This window comes from Pipra filicauda, unplaced genomic scaffold (assembly GCF_003945595.2).
Source record: "Pipra filicauda isolate LSUMZ 115617 unplaced genomic scaffold, ASM394559v2 scaffold514_size685291_pilon, whole genome shotgun sequence".
NCBI lineage: Eukaryota > Metazoa > Chordata > Aves > Passeriformes > Pipridae > Pipra > Pipra filicauda.
Window position 1 is genome coordinate 609,631 of NW_024104659.1, and position 22,758 is coordinate 632,388.

A 22,758-nucleotide genomic window follows, 5' to 3' on the forward strand; every position below is an offset into this window, starting at 1 on the left:
ACAGACAATCCAAACAATTAAATCAGCAGAAAGCAAACTAGAAAATTAACAGTCCTGATCATTATTTTTGACTGAGTTTACCACTGGCAGACTAAAATGAGAGTAGGAAGCTTTTATCTGAGTGCTAAAGAAAAGTAAGTTCTTCGATCATAAACTGACTGAAATTGGGTATAACTTAGACTTGTAATAGACTAAGAGCCCACATCTGTATCATTTTAAATCTTCTGAGTAGTCCCATTTTCCTTCGTTATCTATGAAATTTTGCTTTGCTCTTGGCTTCTTGGAGGTTTTTTTTTCCTGTCAGGTGCAGAAGAGAGATTTCAGCCAAGAAACTCAGGGTCTAATTTTCTTGTGCTATTCAGCAGTTTTACTCTGTATCTCCAACCAAATCCAGGGATTGCAGATTTATTGGTTTGGGATTTTTTTAATAGTGTGAGTTTGCTTCCACCAGTTGCTCTGTCCCAGTTACTCTTACCTTGATAGCCAGAAAGGAAGATGCCCAAATCTGTCTGGGTAGTGGCTGAAAACACTGTCCTAGCTTCCCAGGCTGGGAGCCTGATGAAATGGAGTGTGTTTTGTTTGTCTTTCTCTGCTGAGCTCTCTGCTACTGCGAGTCTGATGCTCAGGTGGCCGAATTTCTGCTCTGGTGATTTTGAATGTGGATTGCTGCAAATAATTTAAAAGGAAGACAGAAGTGATGTGCAGTCATGGTAAGTCTGAAAATGCAAAAGTCTTAAGTTTAAAGTTATTATGCAGTCCATCCTTGTAAGTAGTCCCTATTAAATGTTGTGAGATTTCTCTAGTTAACATCGCTGTTTTTTTTAGAAACGCAGGATGTTTCTAAACTGGTGCACTGATGGCAGAGGGGTTTATCTGTGATAGAGGGGAAAATTGAAAAAACCTCATGCTTCTAAATGAATAGTCTGATGATGTTCTGCTCAGAGATGTCCTCAGGAACAACTAGAAAATCTGTTGACTGAAAAACCTAGAAAGATAAAGAGGGAATGCACATGGAATGCTTTTCTTCAACATTTACCTAATGTTAGTAATTTGTTACTTTTGGAAATTTGTTAGAATTTTCTTACTTTAGTTTACTGCAAAGTTAATATACCATAGCCTAGTGCCACTGGGGTGATTTTTTTTTTTTTCTTAAATGTCTAAATCCTATTAAATGTCAGTGAGGCTTCTCAAAGTATACAGACACCTTGAAAAATTCCTGCCTATGAATTTCAAATTTAGATTTAGCATTAAAAGAAAGCAATATAGCGCATGTAACAACCCCTTTTCGAGGCTGCAGCAAAGGGAAATCAGTGCATTTCTTTCTTCCAGTGGGAAAACTCCAGCCCAGAAAACAATCAGTGGCATGCTCGTGCTGCATTGCTGCCAGAGCTGAACTCTGCACACTGTCTCTCCCTGCTCTCTCCCTCCAGGACAAGTCTTGTAAACAACCCCCAGCAAAGCGGCGCAGATACAACAGCAGTTCTGTTATCCCCAACAAATGTCCCAATAAAGTTGGCTGGCGTGCTCGCGCCACCGCATGTTCTTGCCAGTCAGCTTCACAGCTGGCGCTCAGGAAGGTTTGTTGGCACGTGTTGCAGGGTGATCTGCAGCCGGCACAGGGGTGGAAGGCACCACGCTGCCCATGCCCAGCACAGGCCCCTTTTGGAGGGACCCACACTGCGTGTACCTTGCTGCATCAAATGCTCACCTAGGTATGTACCCTGCACCTTTTCCCCTCCAGGTGGATTTTGCACATCTACCACTCATCCGTGTACCGAATACATGGTTGTATTTAATTATTACTTAATTTGTTGCTCTGTGTTTCTTAAATCTTAGTACTGTTTTTGACCAAAATCTGGTTTTCTTCTTAGGTCGTGGCTGCTCAAGTTACAATTTTAAGTTTCTTGCTTGGTATTTCTATTCAGTTAAAATTTAAGCAAACGGTTGGCTACATAGGTGTTTGCCTGTGTAGCCAAATTTTTTCTTTAAAAAAGTTATCCATGTGTGGCTTTGGCAGGATGGGTAATTCCAGGCGCTTTGTCACCGAACCATCACTTGGGAATGTGCCTGTACACTCCTGACTCACCTTAGTACCTCCTTATATTTCTGATGTTTTGCCTCTTCCCATTTTCTGTTTGTCATCCTTTGAAATTACAGACTTCTCCCTAGTTCTCTTTTTGTGTAGCTCAAAGGCTTTCAGGTATGTTAGCAATGGACTCTTGCCTGTTCTCACAGGGAGAACAGATATGAACAGTGGCCAAAACAATGGGCCATTTTATGTAAGAATGGGGTAAATGTACAACAATCCTTGCCCAGAATATTCTTCCAGACCTCAGGGACATGTTGGACCAGAGATGAAGTCTTTGGGTTTAATGGTCACTTGTGTATTTCTCCTCTTATTAATTTGCTCCTTGAGACCAAGTGAACTTTAAGAACTCATAATGTCCTATCACAGGGATCCTGAAAATCCTACCTGTCATATGAAGTTTTGTTCAATGATCCCTATTTCTTGCATTGAAACTGACAACAAGCAACAGATTGCTGACTAGCTTGGTCAGGACCCTCGTGGTTTTATCTTCTGTCATATCCTTTACCAGTCATCTTTTTTCCAGGCTGGAGGGTCCTAGCTTACTTTTTTGTTCCCTCTATGGAGATTACTCAAAACTTTTCATGATCTTTACCACGTGTTTCTGAGCTTTCTCAGTTTTTATGTCCTCTTCCAGGGAGAGGAACCAGAACTGCACATGATGCTTAGGATGTGGCATTTGTGGAAGCGTGTGCTCGCTGTTCTGTCCTCCAAGTCCTCCGGTTGATGTTTTTTAATGCTACTAAATATCGAGCTGATGTTTCAGTGGAATTGCCTGTCATAAACTCATTATTATGTTCCGAGTGGCAATTGAGAACCTGTTGTTTTACATATGATGCTAACATTATTTTTCCCCACATTAATCACTTTTATCTGCATTGAGTTTCATTTGTTGTTTTATCATCCAATTGCTCAGTCTTGTAAGGTCCTTCTGCAATTCTTTTTTTTTAGTTCGACCTAAACCAGTAGCTACCAGGTTGAATTGTATCCTACCTCAGTTAGTTTTCTAGGAGTCTGCAAGTCCTTGGCTGCTCTGAAGGGACCCTGAGCTAGTTGTGTCATTATGACTAGGTCATGGGAGAGGAATTTTATGTCAAAATGCTGATGAGCAGGATGACCGAGCACCAAAGAGAGAACAGCATTTTATTTCTAACATTTAAATAATTAAATATCTGTCCACAAAATGCTCTTACAGAATGCCTGTTGCCTGGAAAATACCAGCTTATGGGAGGGGAAAAAAGTGTCCTTAGGAACACAGCAATCAGACTTCTGGCAGCCTCCCCTGAATCTTTTCCAGGACTCATCAACCTAGAAATTTATCTATCTGAGAACCACTCCCTAAACTCCTATTTTCTGTGGCTTTTTAGGCTTCAAATTCACCAACTAACTTGTGCAACAAGGTGATACCCTGAACACTGTGTTACCAGGATTTCCTGGCCTTGTAGGTCTGAATGTCTCCTTGACCAGCTGTTAGTCTGGTACACTGTCCAGCTGTGTGCCCATATTTTCAGCTGGATACTTTAGGACAGTGAAGAGGGAGTTGGAAACAGCCTGAAATTGTAAAAACATCTGTTTCAGTTGTTCCAAGTAATTTTTAAAGCCATTTTACCCCTGTAGGACACTTTGCATTTTCAACTCTTCATTCTCCACCATCTGAATTTTTACAAATGCAAAATCTCCTGGGGAACGAAATTCCAGGTCCTGCATAGTAGCAAACAACACTGTGAACTTAACACTGTTGTAACATGGTAAATAAGAAATACAAATGTAATGACAACTACATAATTAAAGTTTCCTAAAATTCTTTTAAAACCCACTTGCTAATATATCAGCATTTCGTTAGTTTCTTCACAAAAGAAACCCTAAGAAAAAGACAGAAGTAAGGGAGGACAGGGCAGAAGCTGTTCAGTAACACCCCTGGTGCTGGATGCAGATGCATGGCATGTAAAGCCAGGTGGTGGGTAACTCAAATGACTCAAGGTGAGCTAACTGATGGATGGTTCTCAGCAGCTGTTTTTGAAATGTTGCAGGAATGTACATTTAATTAGGCAGTCTTGTAGGTTCCACACACTTGCCACTGAGAAGTGAGGCAGTCTGAGCTTGTAGATGAAGACCTACAAGACAGAGCAGCTGAGGACAGAGAGCGCATCAGGAGACAGTCACTGAGAGTTTTTCTGATTATAAAAGCACAGAAACCAGAAGGATTTAGGTTGGAAGGGGCCTTTGGAGGTCACCTAATCCAAACTCCTCAAAGCAGGGCTAAGTTCAAGGCTAGGCCAGTTTGTTCCAAGGTTTGTCCAGATCAGCCTTGAAAGTCTTTTGAGGATGGCACTTCAACCACTGCTCTGGACAAGCTTATCCTTAACCGTTCTCATGGGGAAGAAATTCTTCCATATGTCCAGATGGAGTATTCCCTGCTTCAACTGCTGCCAGTTGCCTCTTGCCCTACCACTATGTACCCTTGAGAACAGTTTGGCTCTGTCTTCTCTGCAACCAGTGCTGAGGAGGGCAGATGAAACCCCCCTGACAGTCTTCTCTCTCAGCTACCCAAACCCAGCTGTCTCTTCCCCTCCTCACTGATCATACTCTGGGCTTCCTAAGCATCTTGGTGGGCCTCTCCAGTTTGCTGGCAGATCTAATGGGGAACCCAGACTGGACTCAATACTGCAGATACAGTCTCACAAGCAACAAATGGAGGGGAATAACTACCACCCTTAACCCCCTGGCTGCTTCATGACAGTTTTGAATTTCAAAAAGTTTATGGCGCTGTATTTAGTCTAGAATAATCTTGGTGGGTTTCTCTGCCTTGTAACTTAATTTTCATACCCTAATTTTTCAAATAACCTTTCTCTTGATGTTTAAAAAAAACCAAAATCTGTGCAGCTGTGCAAAATGTGCAGATTTACCGAACAAGAAGATACAACTAGCTCTGTGCAAAGATCCCGTGAATTAAGAAAGAAAATAAAATGCTAAGATTTTTCAGTAATCATTGTTTAAGGGCTTTTTATGTGATGACACACTCGTGATGGTAATGTGAAGTACTTTGAATGGTGATTTAAAAAATATCATGTTTAATATGGGATGGTCTTTAATGCAAAAATATGTACCTTCTTTTTGGACCAAAAATGCAAACTGCTTCATGTGGAAGAGGACTGCAGCTTATAGGAATGCCTCAGTGAACCAATACTTAGTTGTTTTAGGAATTCGGGCTATGGAGACAGACAACATGTTTCTTAGCTCTGCTGGCAGTACAGAAGGGACCCAAAGGGCAGAAACTGCATCATGGTACAAAAAGAAACAGCCTGAAGCACCAAGCTTTGTCCACTGCCTACGCACATATGTCCTGCAGGGAAGGAGTGCTGGAGTGCATTGAATCCTGCTGTCTGGGTTGGTGTATAATGAGTCCACTCCTGGGGACACTATCAGAGTACTGGTGACACAGCAGTGCAAAATCCTGCTCATCCCCACCTCTGAGGTCTTGTCTAGGTTTCCCATGGTGCATTCTTTGCCATAGCTTGAAATCCTCTTAAACCTGCAGGTTAGGATTTCAGGTAATGGAGTTTCTGATCCAAAGGAGGGTTGAATCCAACGTAGAAAAAAAATTACTAATTGAAAGGATAACTATGATAGAGGGATGGGTGAAGATATGTTTTCTTAGGTTTGGTCTGTTGCTGAGGCCTCTGGATGGCCATCGTGGCCAGAGTTTGAGCACCATTCAGTGTAAGGCCCTCATAATTCTAACAGGTCTCTGTTTGAACAGGGTACCTATCACTGATGAAAAACCTCTCTAAACTCTGGAGAAAGAGGAGATATTTGAGCTTTCACCTTCTCTCAGAACTGCATGTTACTGGCCTGTAATCAGATCTCCACCTTTTCTGAAGAAACCTTCTTCTGTCTTTAATGTGACCAGCAGGTCCAGGGAGGTGATTCTCCTACTCTACTCTACTCTGCTCTTGTGAGACCTCACCTGAAGTTCTGCATCCAGCTCTGGGGCCCCCAACACAAGAAGGACGTGAACCTGTTGGAGTGAGTCCGGAGGAGGGCCATGAAAATGATCAGAGGGCTGGAGCACCTCTCCTATGAACAGAGGCAGAGAGAGCTGGGGTTGTTCAGCCTGGAGAAGAGAAAGCTTCAGGGAGACCTTAGAGCACCTTCCAGTACCTAAAGAGGGCTTGGAGAGGGACTTTTTATAAGGGCATGTAGTAATAGGACAAGCAGGAATGGCTTCAAACTGAGATGGTGGGTTTAGATTGGATATTAGAAAAAAATTCCTCACTGTGAGGGTGGTGAGGCACAGGAACAGGTTTCCCAGAGAAGTTGTGGATTCCCGTCCCTGGAAGTGTTCAAGGCCAGGTTGGACAGGGCTTTGATCAACCTGGTCTGCTGGAAGGTATCCCTACCCTTGGAAGGGGCATTTGAAGTAGATGATCTTTAAAGTCCCTTCCAACCCAAACTATTCTGTGATTCTTAGTGCTTATAGGATTTAAGCAAGAATCCACTTAAACAGTGAGCTGACACCTTCTTGAATGACTGTGTGCAAGAACAAAGAGAAACCAATCCCCCATTTTTCAAAAGGGTTGGACATTCCTACTTCTCTTCTGTAGCTTTAATTGCTCCTATGGATGTTTTAATTCCATCTTGAGTTTTGCAGTCTCAGTGAGTCTGTTCTGGTTTTTAAACTTGTCATTTGCATAGGGGAGTTTATAGTATGCTTATTTTTTATATGTTTCTATGTCTTATTTCATAGCTCTGAATCTGAGTGTAGAGAGACAAGTGCACTCAGCTGATCTGAAATGGTCTTCACCTTAGAAATATTGTTCTTTTAAACCTTAGTGATATATTTCATGGTGGGGTACAGCAGAATTTAAATTGGTTGCTGCAAAATCAGCTTAGGTTATCTGGATTTATATTTTTTATTGGTGAAAATAATTTAGAGCTTGTGAAAGGTGGCAGATTGACAACCTTGAAGTTAATCTGATTGTCCCATTATTTCCCAGCATCTCTCAGCCTTTTAAAGACATCTGCTCTTTTCTAATCTCCCATAACTCAGTTTCTCAGATGACTGCTAAGTCTTCTGGGACAGTGAAAGCCACTTCTCTGGGTATCCTTAGATGATGTTTATCAGGCTTGTCTAATTTGAAGATGTCTAATTTATTTTGTTAGGTGCAACTTACTTCATTACTCTGTTTCTGCTCTTGTCCCTGAGACCTTTTTTTCATTGATATTATGTGTATGAACAGCCTCCTTTTTTTTTAAAGGGCCAGGTCATCGGTTTAGATACATTAATTACTGTATAGAGAACACAGGTTCAAAAGAAATAACAAGTAATTAAGCTTAAAATCATCTGCTGAATCTTTTTTCTTTAATGTATTTATCAGTGTTTTCTTTGGGCCATTCAAGAAGGTGCAGAGAATGATATCTTGTTATCCTGAGATTCTCTTGTGCAGTTGAATCTCATTTTGCACGTATTTCTTCCTTATATCTATGTATTCTTTTACACTTACTTTAGGAAACAGGAAAAGTTTACAGTATTTTTTATGAGTCCTTTTGTTGCTTAAAAGTCCACAGTGAAGGATCACTGATGTGGCTAGGAGGCTGGAGCACATGGCCTGCAAGAAGAGGTTGGGAGAAATGGGTTAGTTGAGCCTGGAGAAGAAGTGGTAGGTGACATCTAATTGCTCTCTTCCAGTAAATAACAGGTGGCTTAGAAAAGACAAAGCTACTTTTCAGGGCAAAGTGATGGGACTCACAGCAAAGGATACAAAGATGCAGCAAGGGATACTCCAGTGGGACATAAGGAAAAAACTATTTCCCACAAAAAGAGCTGAGCACTGTGGCCAGTGGCCCAGAGAGATCTTCAGAACCTGTCTGAGTGAGGCCCTGAGCAAGCTGATCTAGGCAGGAAGCAGGGTCTGCTTTGAGGAGGGAGTTGGACTAGCTCACCTCCAGAGCAGATTCAAACCTTGGTCTTTTTCTGATTCTAGGATAACTTCCTGGGTGATGTCAGTGATGTACAGACAACCACAGACCCCCCAAGAGTCTTTTGCTTAGTACACCTTCACCCACCCTCTGGCTACCCAGACATGGAAGTACTGCATTTAGCTAATACGGAAGCACACGTACATGTCTGACTCGAGTTAAATGAGCCTGCAATGGTCTAACAACACAGTTACTGGATCCCCTGCTGACTATGTTCAGCAGATTAGTATTGCTAGTGCTTTTCATTTTCTGTAATTCTAGTTAGTTCAGTGGAATCTACCCAAATGAGGTAGGAATAACTTCATTGTTAATTCAACTGTATCATAAATTAGAGGATAAAAGAGTTGAAACTGCTGATGAAGTTGTTAATGTTAGATTGCTGTAGCAGAAACAAGCCTCCCTCCACCTTGGCGTTTTGTACCACTATGCCACACCATTACTTAATGAACACTACAGAAGGTACAAGGCTGTTGAATTGTGTCCTGTGTTTCAAAATGCTGTATTCCTGGCTGAAAGCCACTGCAGTACATGAGTAATGTGAGGCATCTACAGATCTGAGTTGTTCCCATTTCCATTAAGTCATACGTTCAGCTGTAAATGTTACATTGTCTCTGGAGGCAGAGGATGAGTTGTACATAATGACTGTGAATTTCAGATAGAAAAGGGCAGATCTGAGCAGTTTTAGAACATTTTCATTTCCTAAAAGAAAAATAACAAAATTATATTAGGGCAGGATTATCTGGTTACTGGACAGCACAGGAAAACCCATGGTCCCTTTACCTTTGGCCAAGAGATGGCCACCCCCCCAAATAAGCCCCAGCCCAGTACTGTGCCCAGGCCTGAACTTTGACCAGGGGGGTATGTTAAGACGGTGCTAATTGGTATGTGGCAAAATCAGGGGGTGCAGGAGATTCAGTTTCTCTGTTGTCTCAAAAAGGAAGTGACAATATGAATGGAATGATACCTGTGAGACACTTGTCCTGGTGGGACTACAGTATGTTCCAAGGAAGTTGGGAAGTTCCTCTCTAGGGAAGAAATACTAGGGGAAGGTGTTGATAGCAGGCAAGTGGTTTGCTTTGTTCTAGATGGCTTATGAGACCATCTCAAAAAGAAATGTTTTGTGAAGAGAAGTAATGCGTGCATGTGCTGATGGGCTGCCAGTATGTCCCACAGAAGGTCATCCCATCCCATGGAGATATTTCTGATGCTCTAGAACATCTTAAAGACAGTCAGAGACAACATTAAGCCAACTGAACTTTACTTCCCTCTGGTTGGACTTCAGTGTTTAACTGAATGGCTTCTGGTATTAGCCAATCTTTTCTTTCTGATAAAAAAGTTGTTTGATGTTTTTTTTAAGCAAAGTCTTTTCAAGCAACACTGGAAAAAAAAGGTGAGATAAAGAAAAACCTAGGAAAAGTGTGTCAAATAACAAAAGCAGACATCACAACTGATGAACAATTTATTTGCTTCCTATGGAGAATCCAGTTATTTTGCTTTTCACGTCCAAATAGGATTTGGATCTACATCCACTGTTTGAGAAAACTCACGTAATACCTCACTCAAAACCCTCAAGTAAGAACTAACTCTTTAATGTTTTCCTATGACAAATTGCAACAGATCATGGAAGTGACATGCTTTGTTAAGAACTGATGTCATACAAAAGGATTTGCCAGGTTAAAATAATACAAGACCTCTGATCATGCTATTACAGAGACTGCTGTTCCCTTGGAGAAGAAATATGAGGGATAATGTAATACAAATGGTGAGTCTGAGCACAGGAAATAACATTAACATTTTGTACTCCAGGTTGCCTTGGTACAGTGCTGCGATAACAGGGTAATGCTGTTGACCTCTGTGAACTACATTGAAAGGAGACCTGAACTCAGCCCAATTCTTTCCTGAAGTTTATAGAAAAGCACATTAAATCAGATTTAATCTGAAAAGGTAAACATAATGAAACAGGGTATTTTCCTGATATATTCTTTGTAGCATGCAAGTGTTCTACAAAAAATGATGTCATTTTCCATCTCTCTGGATTAATTTCCGGGCTGTGCTCTGAGGCAAGAAAGGCTGTTTTTCAAATCAACTCTGTCCTCTAAACCAAGCGTGTGGGACCATGGAAAGAGTAGAACCGATTGGGTTGGAAGGGACTTGGGGAGGTTGTGCAGTGAGCCCCCTGCACCATGAAGGACCAAGTTCCCTGGTTCTTCAGGGTCCAGGTGCATCTTGTGAACGTCCCAGATAGTCCACTGTCTCGCTGGGCAGCTGCTCCAGTGCTTAACCTGCTCCTGCAGGGAGGGCATGCAGCAAAATATGGCAAAAAAAAAAAAAAGACAGCTGGCCCTTTCAGAGAATCATGAAATCATTCGAGTTGGAAAAGACCACTAAGATCATTGAGTCCAACTGTCAACATAAGCTCCACTGTGTTCACCACTCAACCATATCCCCAGGTGCTACATTCACATACTTTTTGAACGCTTCCAGGGACAGTGACTCCACCACTTCCCTGGGCAGCTCTTTCCAATGTTTGACAACTCTTTCAGTGAAGAAATTTCACAGAATCACAGAATATGCCAAGTTGGAAGGGACCCACAAGAATCATCAAGTCCAACTCCTTGCCATCCCCGAGAATCACACCATGTGCCTGAGAGCATTGTCCAAATGTTTCTTGAACTCTGTCAAGCTTGGTGCTGTGATCACTTCCCTTGGGAGCCTGTTCTAGCATCCAGGCACCCTCTGGGTGAGGAACCTCTTTCTAATATCAAACCTAAACCTTCCCTGACACAATTTCAGGCCATTCCCTCAGGTTCTGTCACTGGTCACCGCAGAGAAGAGATCAGTGCCTGCCCCTCTTCCCCTCACAAGGAAGTTGTAGACTGCAATGAGGTCTCCAGTCTCCACTTCTCCAGGCTGAACAGACCAAGTGACCTCAGCTGCTTCTCATGCGGCTTCCCCTCAAAGCCCTTCACCATCTTCATTACCCTCCTTTGGACAATCTCTAACAGCTTAATGTCTTTTTTATGTTGTGGTGCCCAAAACTGGACACAATATTCAAGTTGAGGCCACACCACTGCAGAACGGAGCAAGACAATGCCCTCCCTCAACTGGCTGGCGATGCTTTGCCTGATGCCCCCCAGGACATGAGTGGCCCTCCTGGCTGCCAGGGCACTGCAGACGTATTCAACTTGCCATCGACCAGGACCCCTAGATCCCTTTCCGTGGGACTGCTTTCCGGAATCTCATTCCTCAGTCTGTACGTACATCCAGGGTTACCCTGTCCCAGGTGCAGAATCCAGCACTTTCCCTTGTTGAACTTCATATGGTTGCTGATTGCCCAGTCCTCTCATTTGTCGAGGTCTCTCTGCAGGGCCTCCCTGCCTTTGAGGGAGTCAACAGCTCCTCCCAGTTTTGTGTCATCTGCAAACTTGCTTAGTATCCCTTCCAGTCCTGCGTCCAAGTCATTTATGAAGATGTTGAAGAGCACAAGGCCCACGATGGAGCCCTGTGGAACCCCACTAGTGATGGGTTACCAGTCTGATGTTACTCCATTCACTATTACCCTCTATGCTTGACCCGTGAGCCAATTGCTCACCCATCTCATGATGTGTTTATCCAGCTGTGTGCTGGACATTTTGTCCAGAAGGATCCTGTAACAGTATCAAAAGCTTTACTTGAGATCCAAAAAGATTACATCACTTGGCTTCCCTTAATCAACTGGGTGGGTTACCTTGTCATAGAAGGAAATCAGGTTTGATAAGCAGGACTTTCCTCCCATGAAGCCATCCATGCTGGCTGTGACCAGTGACTGGGTTGTCTTTTGGGTGTTTTTCAATACCTCCCAGAATAATCTTCTGCATAACTTTACCAGGCAGTGAAATGAGACTGACAGGCCTGTAGTTTTCGGGGTCCTCCTTCTTGCCCTTCTTGATAATCAGAACAACTTTTGCCAGCTTCCAATCATCTCGGAGCTCCCTGAATTCCCAAGACTGCTCAAAAATCATCAAGAGAGGTTTTGTGATGACATCAGCCAGCTCTTTGGGGATTTTAAACCTTCCCTGGAACAACTTAAGGCCATTTCCTCTTGCCCTATTGCTTGCTACTGGGGAGAGGAGACTGACCCCCACCTGGCAACAACCTCCTTTCAGGTGTTGTAGAAAGCAATAAGGCCCCTCTTGAGCCTCCTTTTCTTCAGGCTAAACAAATGCAGCTCCCTCAGCTGCTCCCCATAAGACTTGTGCTCTACTGTTTTTCCACCAGCTTCATTGCCCTTCTCTAGACACTCTCCAGCACCTTCTTGTAGTGAGGGCCCCAGTGAGGGCACCTCCGCAGTACTGGAGGTGCGACCTCACCAGTACCGAGTACAGGGGGACTATTGCTGGCCACACTACTTCTGATACAGACCAGGATGCCATTAATCTTTTTGGCCACCTGGGCACACTGTTGGCTCATGTTCAGCTGGCTGTTGATCAACAGCCCCTGGTCCTTTTTCACAGGGCCACTTTCCAGCCACTCTGCCCCAAATCTGGGGTGTTGCATGGAGTGGGGTGTTGCATGGAGTAATGCTTTATATAGCTGTACTGAAATACTGTATTTTCCTGAAATACAGTATATGTGTTTAACACCATCATCATCGTGGCTAGGCTTCGCGAACGAAGATTTGGGAAGGCTCTAACCACATTTGTTACAGGCATGTTGGTGACTTATGAGGCCAATACGAGATAGACATATCCGATTGCAAAAGGCACAGCAGAAAGACTCTTTAGATGGTGTATTCTGCAGAACACGATTCTTTCTGCGTTGCCTTTTCTCCTCGAGAGTGATCCTGCGTGTGTTCTCAAAGGAGACAGCTGCGTTATAGATGGTGTGTCTCCAGGCCTCCCGATTGGAGGCCAGAGTAGACCAGTTATGGTGATCAATATGGCCAAGGCTGAGATGTTGTTTCAGGGAGTCCTTGTATCTTCTCTTCGGGGCTCCTCTCATGTGTCAGCCAGCGACAAGTTCACCATAAAGCAAGATCTTAGGGAGGCGGTGGTCCTTCATCCTGGAGACGTGCCCTGCCCATCGCAGCTGTGTTCTCATCAACATGGCCTCAATACTTGTGACTGCTGCTTGCTCTAGAACAGATGTGTTGGTCACATAATCTGACCAGTGGATGTTTAGGATTGTGCGGAGGCAGCGTTGATGGAAGCGTTCTAGGAGACGCAGGTGGTGGCGGTAGATGACCCATGATTTGGAGCCATATAAGAGAGTCGACAACACTATGGCTTTGTAAACACTGATCTTGGTGCTTTTCTTCAAGTGTTTATTACGCCATACTCTTTTGTGGAGTTTTCCAAAAGCACTATATGCCTTTGCTAACCTGTTGTCTATCTCTCCGTCAATCTTACCATCCGAGGAGATGAGGTAATTAAACTGTTGGACTGATTTGAATTCTGATTGGCCAATGGTGATGTGGGGATGATGGGGGACTTCCAGAGGTGCAGGTTGATGGAGAACCTCTGTCTTCTTTAAGCTGATTTCCAGCCCAGAGAGCTCAGCAGCATACAGTCCATGGGACAACAGAGAGGTCTCAGTCAGAGATGAGTGATTACCAACAGATTACCATTGATTTACAGAGGGAATGTAGAGAGATGTATATGGACAATAACTTTTATCAGCTTACTGCTGAAACTGCCAGTGGAGGAGCCGTGCCGTGCACAGCAGATGCTGATCATAAAAGGATTATAAAAAGTCTCAAACAGCTGGTAAGGACTACACCTGAGTTTATGGCTGGTGGCACCAAGCAAAGATGCCAACTATTGTTTCTTAGCAAGATCTGAGAACAGGAATCTAATGAATGCATCATGTTTACTGGAAATCACTCCATTTGCCTCCAGACGCGAGTGGGCTTGAAGATCACCAATGGAAAGACTGGCTCTGGCTCTGGACCTGCTCACTCCCTTAGGCCTGGAAGATGTGTGCTACCAGCAACAAATTGCTCTCACATTATGGCACAGGTAAGGGACACCCAGAAACAACCTGTCAAAAGAAGGCAAAGCAAATGCAACCTGTGATAGCAGCTTCACAAGATCCTGTTATGTCAGTGTTCTTTGGAGGGGGGTCACCTTGTTCAGTAAACCATTCAAAACCTCTGTCTCCCTACCCCTGAAGGGTGTAGGCTGGGTCTGGAGGAGCCCAGGATACTGAGAACAGTGCCTGAGCAATATTTTGTCAGAGGTAGGCAAGCCGAACTCGTGCAAATGCCAAATAAAAGCCACTCTTTCCAATATGCCCTGCGCCCCTGCAGTGCTTTCCTGGCAGAGGGGAAAAGCTTGTGGGGCCTGGCCATGGATATGCTCTTAAATGTTGCATGTCTGCTTCTTCCTTTCCTTCACAAAGGGCTCTGTGCTTCCCAGCAGAGAAGTGAAATGGGTAGCAAGCCCCTGGAGAGGCTCTGAGACAGGGGAAGCTTTAGGGAGAAGGGATGAACGGGGTGGCAAGTGGGAGGGCAAACGATGAGTGCTATTTGAAACTTAGGAAGCTAGGAAAGACTGCTGGGAAACAGAGGAATCCTGCAACATTTGGAATAATAAACAAATTAAGATATTGCAGCTGGCTGTGGGTCAGAGGGATGTTAGAAAGATTTTGAATGTCCAATATCCAACATTAAAAGGAAAAAGTGTCCCTGGGGCATTGTGTGTATGCTCAGAGCTGGAACTGCAGCTTTCCAGGAATGAGCAAAATGATAAAGCACTGATGCACTTACTGGTTCCGGCTCCTGAGGGAAATGTGTCCATGCAAGAGCAGCTCTCTCTAGTGCTTGAAGGGAGCAATTAAGGCCATTGCTAGCAAGCGATGTTCATTCTTAACAGCAACCGCCTCTGCAGACAATGTTGAAGACATGCCAGTTCTGGGCTTGGGAATGATGATGAACTCTTGTGAGGACAGGAAGTACCAGAACAAACTGGTGAACAAAATAGTAGGTACCAAACCAAAATGGCACATAAAAGAGCAGCCTGTTCCAATAGGCTCAGTTGGTTTGTGTTCAAGAGTTTGGAAGGGATATAAGCCTCATGCTGAATGGCTGCAAGTGAAATTATGTTATAGTGTATAACACATGGTGAAAATGCATACCCTATATTCAATATTTATTAAATATATATACTGAGATTACTTTTAGTGGTTTAAATTTATGTTAAATGTTTATGCTTAATTTATACTTTATTATTTTTAAATTTTACTGATTATTGGTTATATGCATTTTATATTATAAATTATATTACATTCACTATATGCTCTATATATTGTTATATATTTATATATATAAACATATAAAATATGCATATGGGATATAATTATATGTTAAAATGTTATGTCATATTACATTACATAATACCATGTCACATATTATTCAGGGAATCATGGAATGGCCTGGGTTGGAAGGCACCCCAAAGACCATCTACTTCCAACAACGCTGCTGTGGGCAGGGACACCTTTCACTAGACCAGGCTGCTCAGAGCTGCATCCAACCTGGCCTTGAACACTTCCAGGGATGGGATATCCACAACTCCTCTAGGCTGTTCACCTGTTCCAGTGTCTCACAACCCTCACAGTAAAGATTTCTTCCTAATATCTTACCTAAACCTAACCTCTCTTTCAGTTTGAAGCCATGTCACCCTGTCCTGCTCTCAGTCTTTCTTGTAGGCTCCCTTCATGTACTGGAAGGCCACAATTTGGCCACCCTGAAGCCTTTTTGAATTATTATGTTTTATTGTATAATACAATGTAAACAGTTTTCCTGTTTACATTATAGATTGTATAAAATATGTGTATAATATTGCATTATACAGTCTATATAAATAATATTACATAATTTATAAAATAATATCTATTACATATTAAAATTAATTTCTCACTGAATCTTGATTTTGTGCTAGAGGGTTACAGAGCCACAAAATGCTGAGTGTCTGTTCTGGTTGGCTTTTTTTTTCAGATTAAAAAAAAAAAAGCTTTCAGAGTGATTCGCAGAATCAAGAGTTAGTAAACCTTATACCTGCAGCTGGCAAGTAGGTTTAACTGATCATTTGAAATAAAAAAAAATTAAAAATCAAAAAAAAAAGAAAGAAAGGACAACTTAATGTAATTAATAACTCAAAAAACTTGGATGAAGTCCTTTCTTAGCAGCTATAAAAATGCAGAATCTTCTTATGGCTACAAATCTGCCCATGATTGCGCAGAGTAGACTGAGAAATTAATTTTCAGGGTGGCAAGAGATCAGAAATGTCAAAATGTTTAAAAACATTAAGCTTCGGCAGTTGATCTGTATAACATATTGAATACTTGGACATTTGGAAAGGGATGTGAACAGTGATTTAACAAAATTTGTGGAGACTATAAGGCTATTTGTTTTAGTTAAAAACCTGAGACTATTACAAGGCAAGTTGAACAAGGAAGGAAGAACCTAATGAGAGACAAGTAAATGAAGGGGTACCGTGACAAATGGCCCTCCACAGTCAATACAAATGAAAGAGAACTGGAGGGAAAAGATGAAACTTCAAACACTTGCATTTTAGACGGAGAATACCATGGTGGTGAGATTTGGGCACTGCTGTAAGCAGGTCTTGGGAGACCTCTGCTTGGTGAGTGATTCCGGGAGACTAAAACACTGAGATGTCACCTTGAGACACTAACTGGGAAAATGTAACTATTCCTTTCTCTCTTTTTGAACTGGTTTTATTTGCTTCTCACAAATGCAGACCCCTTTCAGAGGTTCTCATGAAAGAAGACAAGAGCCAGCAGCCATCCTTCTAGTTGGACAGGAAGAAAAGGTGAACCCCCCAGAGGGTGACTAAGCACTGGAACAGGCTGCCCAGAGGGGTGATGAGGTATCCACCTCATATGTGAGATTCAGATATGAGCAATATGATCTAACATCCCAGTTGGTCTTTTTTGGAGCAAGGGGTTGAATGAGATCATCTCCATTCCAGCCTGAATCATTCTGATCCCCAGGACAAGATTCTGACTCTCCCTTCTTAGCCATCAGGATACAGAATTAGATGACTTTCTCATTTGGCTGGACAATTAATTTGTACTGATCTCAACATTTCTATATTATATAAAAAATACAAATCAGATGCCTGGTTCAAATCTTGCCTAGTGCAACATAACCCAGTTGTTTTTATTGCATGTCATGAATTGGACTTTGCAAGTGGACTTTCCACATGGACTGGAATTTGCAAGTAGTATTGAAAGATTATGAGATACAAAAGATAAATATTGTCAGTCATTTTTTAGGAAAAGCCTGTATATTTCTAGAGCATGTTCTGAGTCTTCAGATATCCTGGCAATAAATTACTAAAAGTAGCCAAAGCTGCCCCATGAGTAGCAATATGAAAACTAAGGTTCCTTTTTGATCGGCTTTGAGCAGGTGCAGTAATAGACAAAATCTAACTCCAAACTGAGAGGATTTGATGAATGTAAAGCTGGACATGACCCAGCAAGGTGTGCTCACAGCCCAAAAAGCCAGTTGTGTACTGGGCTGCATCAAAAGCAGCGTGGCCAGCAGGGTGAGAGAAGTGATTCTGCAACTCTACTCTGTTCTGGTCAGACCCCACCTGGAGTACTGCATCCAGCTCTGGGGTTCTCAGCACAAGAACAATGTGGACCTGTTGAAGCTAGTTCAGAGGAGGGCCACCAAGATGATTAGAGGGCTGGAGCACCTCTCCAGTGAGGAAAGGCTAAGAGAAGAGGAGGCTCCAGGGAGACCTTAGGGCAGCTTTCCAGTGCCTGAAGGGTACCAACAAGAAAGCTGGAGAGGGACTTTTCACAAGAGCATAAAGTGATAGGACACAGGGGAATGGCTTCGAACTGAAAGAGAGTTGATTCAGACTAGATATAACAAAGAAATTTTTTCATGATGAAGGTGGTGAAACATTGGCACAGGTTGCCCAGAGAAGCTGTGGATGCCCTATCCCTGGAAACACTGAAGGACAGGTTGGATTTTGTGTAACCTGATCAAGTTGAAGATGACCCTGCTCATTGCAGGGGGCTTGGACTAGCTGACCTATTAAAGGTCCCTTCTAATGCACACCATTTTGTGATTACTATCTTTTTCAGTTGCTCCCTACAGGTGTGCACATCTCTGAGGCAGTGCTGGTGCCTTCTGGCATCCTTCAATGTGACACCTAGTGCTGTGGCATCCAGAGAAACCTGGAGAAGCCATCACATCCTCCAAATGACACACGGATCACACTGAAGTTGACATCAACTCTTACCAATTTCCACAAGGCCGCTTTCCACTTTCTGAAACAGCTGGGTCCCTAAACACTAAGTTAAAGGTTATTTTTATTTGAGTAAAAAGCATGCTTCTGACTAGTGTTGATAAAATGGATGGAGTTTTGTTTGAGTTTTTCTTTAATTACTATTGTCTCTGAAAAGGTGAAACTTCAAGTTATTTCTCAGGTTCAATGCAAAATGTTACCTTGCTCAGGAAGGAGAACTGGCGCGTGAAGGGAAGGCAAGGTATTTCCTAGGAACTGAAATTTAATTGTGTGATTCTCTTTTATGGATGTTTGCCTTACTGATAAGAGTGACAGAAAATGAGAGTACAGAAGGAGTGACATGCACGTGTTCTCTGTCTCAGATGAATTCATTTTCTTGTAGCTGATCCTCTGAATTTGCTGCCTTTACCTAGCTTGGTAACATCTTTGCAGGTTGGTTGATGTTAACTTTCCTTTCTTTTCCTCTCCCCTTACCCTGCCCTGCTCTCCTCCCTCCATTTCTACCTCACCACAAGGAATCTGGTAGATTTATCCTTAGGCACCAGCAGATGACTCAATTAGAGAAGATACCTAAATGCTTATCTTCCGGATTGAAAGAACTTAATTTATTTGAAATATTTGACTACAAAGTATTACATTTTGACTAGCTGCTTGAATCACAGAGGATAATCTCTTTATGTTACTGATGTTGGCTAAACTTTGCCAGTGTTGCCATCTACTGAGCAATGGTATTCTTGACTTGGCAGAGTCTATCAGGGAACCAGGGGCAGGACAGGTCTGTGGAGCTGGAGGTAATGTACAGTGGCAGGCGGGTCTGTTTAAAAAAGGCTGTTTGCCCTTAGTGTGAACCTAACCTCCTTAAGAAGTTAAGGACATTCCTAAGGATTCTTTGGAGACATTTTTTTTTAATTAGAAACAGGGAGGTCCTATCCTTTTACTAGTTTCTACTTACGTAGAGAAAAATCTGGCCAAATGTTTAAAAAACCTTTGGTGCTTTGCCCATGTAGTTTAAGCTGGATATACCAGCTGTTTACTTTCATGAATTAATGGGTATCCTTAAGCTTTCACCATTTGTTTAACATCATCAGCATTAGAGGACAAAGGGATGTAGGTATTGAGAAACAAAATGCTCCTTCAATTTCTCTATTACATTAGAGCTATTGTTATATGTCATGTGGCAAAATCTCAGATCACTTGAAAAAGTGTCCTGAAGAGACAATCTATTTATTGAAATTAATTTCAGTGACAGAGATGAGATGACCTTGTTATAAATCAGGACTGTCTACTCTCAGATTCATACATTAGCTCTCTACTATTGCCCTGATCCAGCAGATCGTAACTTTAAACCACACAAAGGCTGCAGCGTGTTTATTTATGGTCATTAAGCTAAACACACACTTCAAATACTTCAATTTACTTGTTAAAGACAACTTTCCACTCTCATTCCAGGTGGTACATTGCACAGAACTTACTTAAAAACACATGAAATCAAGTACAGCTCTGCAGTTACAGATGCCTGCTAGCTGAGGAGGGAGAGAATACACCAACAGTTGTGAGTGCTCTTCCTCCTACCAGCACTTGCACTTTTGTATTTAAAAGGAGTCTGTACTGGCCCATGATGGTGTCACTGACGAGACTCCTTGGGTATGATCCACATGTACTCCAAATCACTTGGAAAAAAACTGGGAAGGTGGAAAGGCATATTTAACTGAATAGCTGCTCAGGGCATGTAAAGTATTGTAGGAGAAAGAGGTATAAAGAAGAAATTTTTGGTAGTCTTTCAAATTTCCAAGTCAAACCTTTATCGAAAGGTTTTAATTTTCAAAAGTCAAACCTTTGACTTCTCATCCATCCTTGTTTGGCTTTGTTTACTGGCAGAAAAATAATGGTCTTCTCTGTCAAAAGAAGATTTCAAGAGAAATCAACAGCATAAACTGGAACTTCTCCTTCAGGAGGCTGCAATAACTTCTTGTTCTTTTCCTTCCAAAGAACTTGTAAGCTCTTCCAGGAACACAGTCAGCAGTTGTACTGGTGGAGACTGTTTCTGCCTCCTCCTTTGCCACCTTCACCATGGTGGGTCCTCACCACTCGTACCCCAGTTTGCCTAGTTACATTTATGCTTTTCCCATAAAGAATTTACCATGGGTACTCGGGGAAGCATCCAGCTGTCACTTTCTGAGAGCTGGTGCATGAATTGTAGATAGCTCCAGCTAGCAATGAATGGATCATGTCACCTGTCAGTGAAATTCATGTCAAGAAATACATGGACTCTTCAGGTCATTTCCAATGGGCAGGGACCTTTACATTTATTACTGCCAGTACAGAAAGAAGAGCAGAAATGGCCTTGAGATAAAGCTGTTATTTATACCCCAAGTCCTGCAGAAGATGTCTAAGCAGTTGCACTCCAGCTTTTGGAAACCTTATGGGTGTAATGGTGGAAAGAATACCAGAATAGTCTGTTTCAGCCTTAGTCTTGATTTGGGTCCAAGTTTATCCTCTATGTATTTATATATATGTATATTTTAATATAAATAATATTTTAATATATATAATATAGAAAACCATTTTTAAATATAAAATAAAATGCATATAAAATTTAAAAATACATCAGGAATAACTGAGTGCCTGTAGAGTAACTGTTCAGAAGGCCAGGACGAGGGTAATTTTTTTTTTCCTTGATGATGGAGGAGAGGGGAGCGGCAACTCAACACAGATACACTTATTGGCACACCCCTACTAAGACTGGGCACCACTATTGCTCACTGAGAGCAGCAAAACTGCTCTTGCAATGCTTAACATTCAAACTGACGACACTTCCAGTAAGACTCCATTTTGCACGATGCAGAGGATAAGGGAGCTGAATCACAGCACTATTCACTGTGGCAACTTACCAGCTGTGCTGTAGGGCTACTCACTTGGAATACATGAGTCCTTTGTTCCATCTCTTTGTTTTTCCAAGTGCTCTGACTGCCCTTGTGAGGGAGTGGTACTTGACGATACAATTTTATCTCAGAAATGGGGTCAAAGTAAGTGCAATCAGAGAAGGCTTTCCTATTCAGGTGCAGTGACGTAAAGCATACCAGGGAGCAGGGAAGGAAAGGCAAATCCAGGTACTCACACTTGCCTGTAAAGTCTTTGACCCTACAAGGTGGGCAGGGGAAGCACATGTATTGACCAAACTGGGATCTGTTGTGCAGCAGTGTGGACATCAAATGCAGAGCAGAAGTGTACTGTGACATATTCCAGAGGAAAGTCCCTGTCAGAAATGCCATCAAATAAAAATGCATAATAAAAAATTAAATAATTAATTTATTTAAATAATAAACCCCTCATCCAGTGTAAGGCATTTCTTGTGCTTGTACTGTTTCCATGCATTTTCAGAACTAAATGATGCTGGTGTTAATGAAGAAATGGTTTAAATTTCTCATAAGGATGATCTGTTTTCGTTCCCGACACACACGCTAATCCATATCAGCATGGATTTTGTGCTGAACTTGAAGTCTTAGTTTTGTTGAGGAAGTTCAGAAGGGGAATATTTAGTAAAAATTTGCGGATCTCAATAATGCAACTGGCAAGTGGAGAACTCCTCTAAATCACCTAGGCAACAAGATTTGGTTCAGTTACATTTCACTGATTTTGCCAAGAGGACCTGCAACATACTTGGCATATCTCTGTTAGTGAACCACAAATAATTTAAAACACAGGAGGTCGCTGAATAAGAAAATACAAGAATATTTGACAGCAAAAGATAACGAATGCTCTGTGTGGTGGCAAACACTAAGTATAAAATGCAAAGTTTTCAGAGTGTGAGGAGTTATCTCTGAATTCCCATTTGGTGAAACACAACTGCAATGAATACTTATTGCCACCTTATTTAGCACCATGAACAAAAGGAACTGTTATAAATAAACAACACTATGACAGTTTTGCTGCTGTTAGCTTGACATTCTCATCTGCAGTCAGTCAAACTGAAAGACAAAGTAATCAGGGAAAAGACTAAGTCAAACATCCAAATTACGGAGTTTCTATTTTTGTTTTAACTACCGCCATCACTGATTTGTCCATGACTTCTGTGAGGAAGCTACTGGTGAAATTTGACAGGTGTCAGCATGGCATTTGCATGCTTCCAGATTGAAATGAAGGCTTTAAACGTAAATTTACATGACTCGCTTAATGTTTCCTTAGCATGTCAGCAAAACTTTGAAGTGATAGGAAAGGGGTAAAATTTACAAAGAAGAGCAACATACATTTAAGAGGATGCAATTAAGTAATATGCAATACACACATACATACACACAACAGAGGCAGGTTGTCTGTAAAACTTCATGTGTTTCATGTGTTTCTCCTTCTGGTGGCTCTCACTGCAGTACCTCACCTCTATCCTCTGATGTAAGGATGAAACTACTTCTCCAGTCCAACTGTTCTGATAATAGC

The 22,758-nt window shown here is 42.1% G+C and overlaps 1 long non-coding RNA gene across 1 annotated transcript; it reads left to right on the forward strand.

Annotated features, from left to right (window-relative positions):
- The first annotated feature begins 6,378 nt into the window (after positions 1–6,378).
- Positions 6,379–20,819, forward strand: LOC120324404. Its single transcript, XR_005565688.1, has 4 exons — positions 6,379–9,827; positions 13,942–14,061; positions 14,917–15,023; positions 18,161–20,819. It is a non-coding gene; the product is annotated as an uncharacterized LOC120324404 (long non-coding RNA).
- The last annotated feature ends 1,939 nt before the right edge of the window (positions 20,820–22,758 follow it).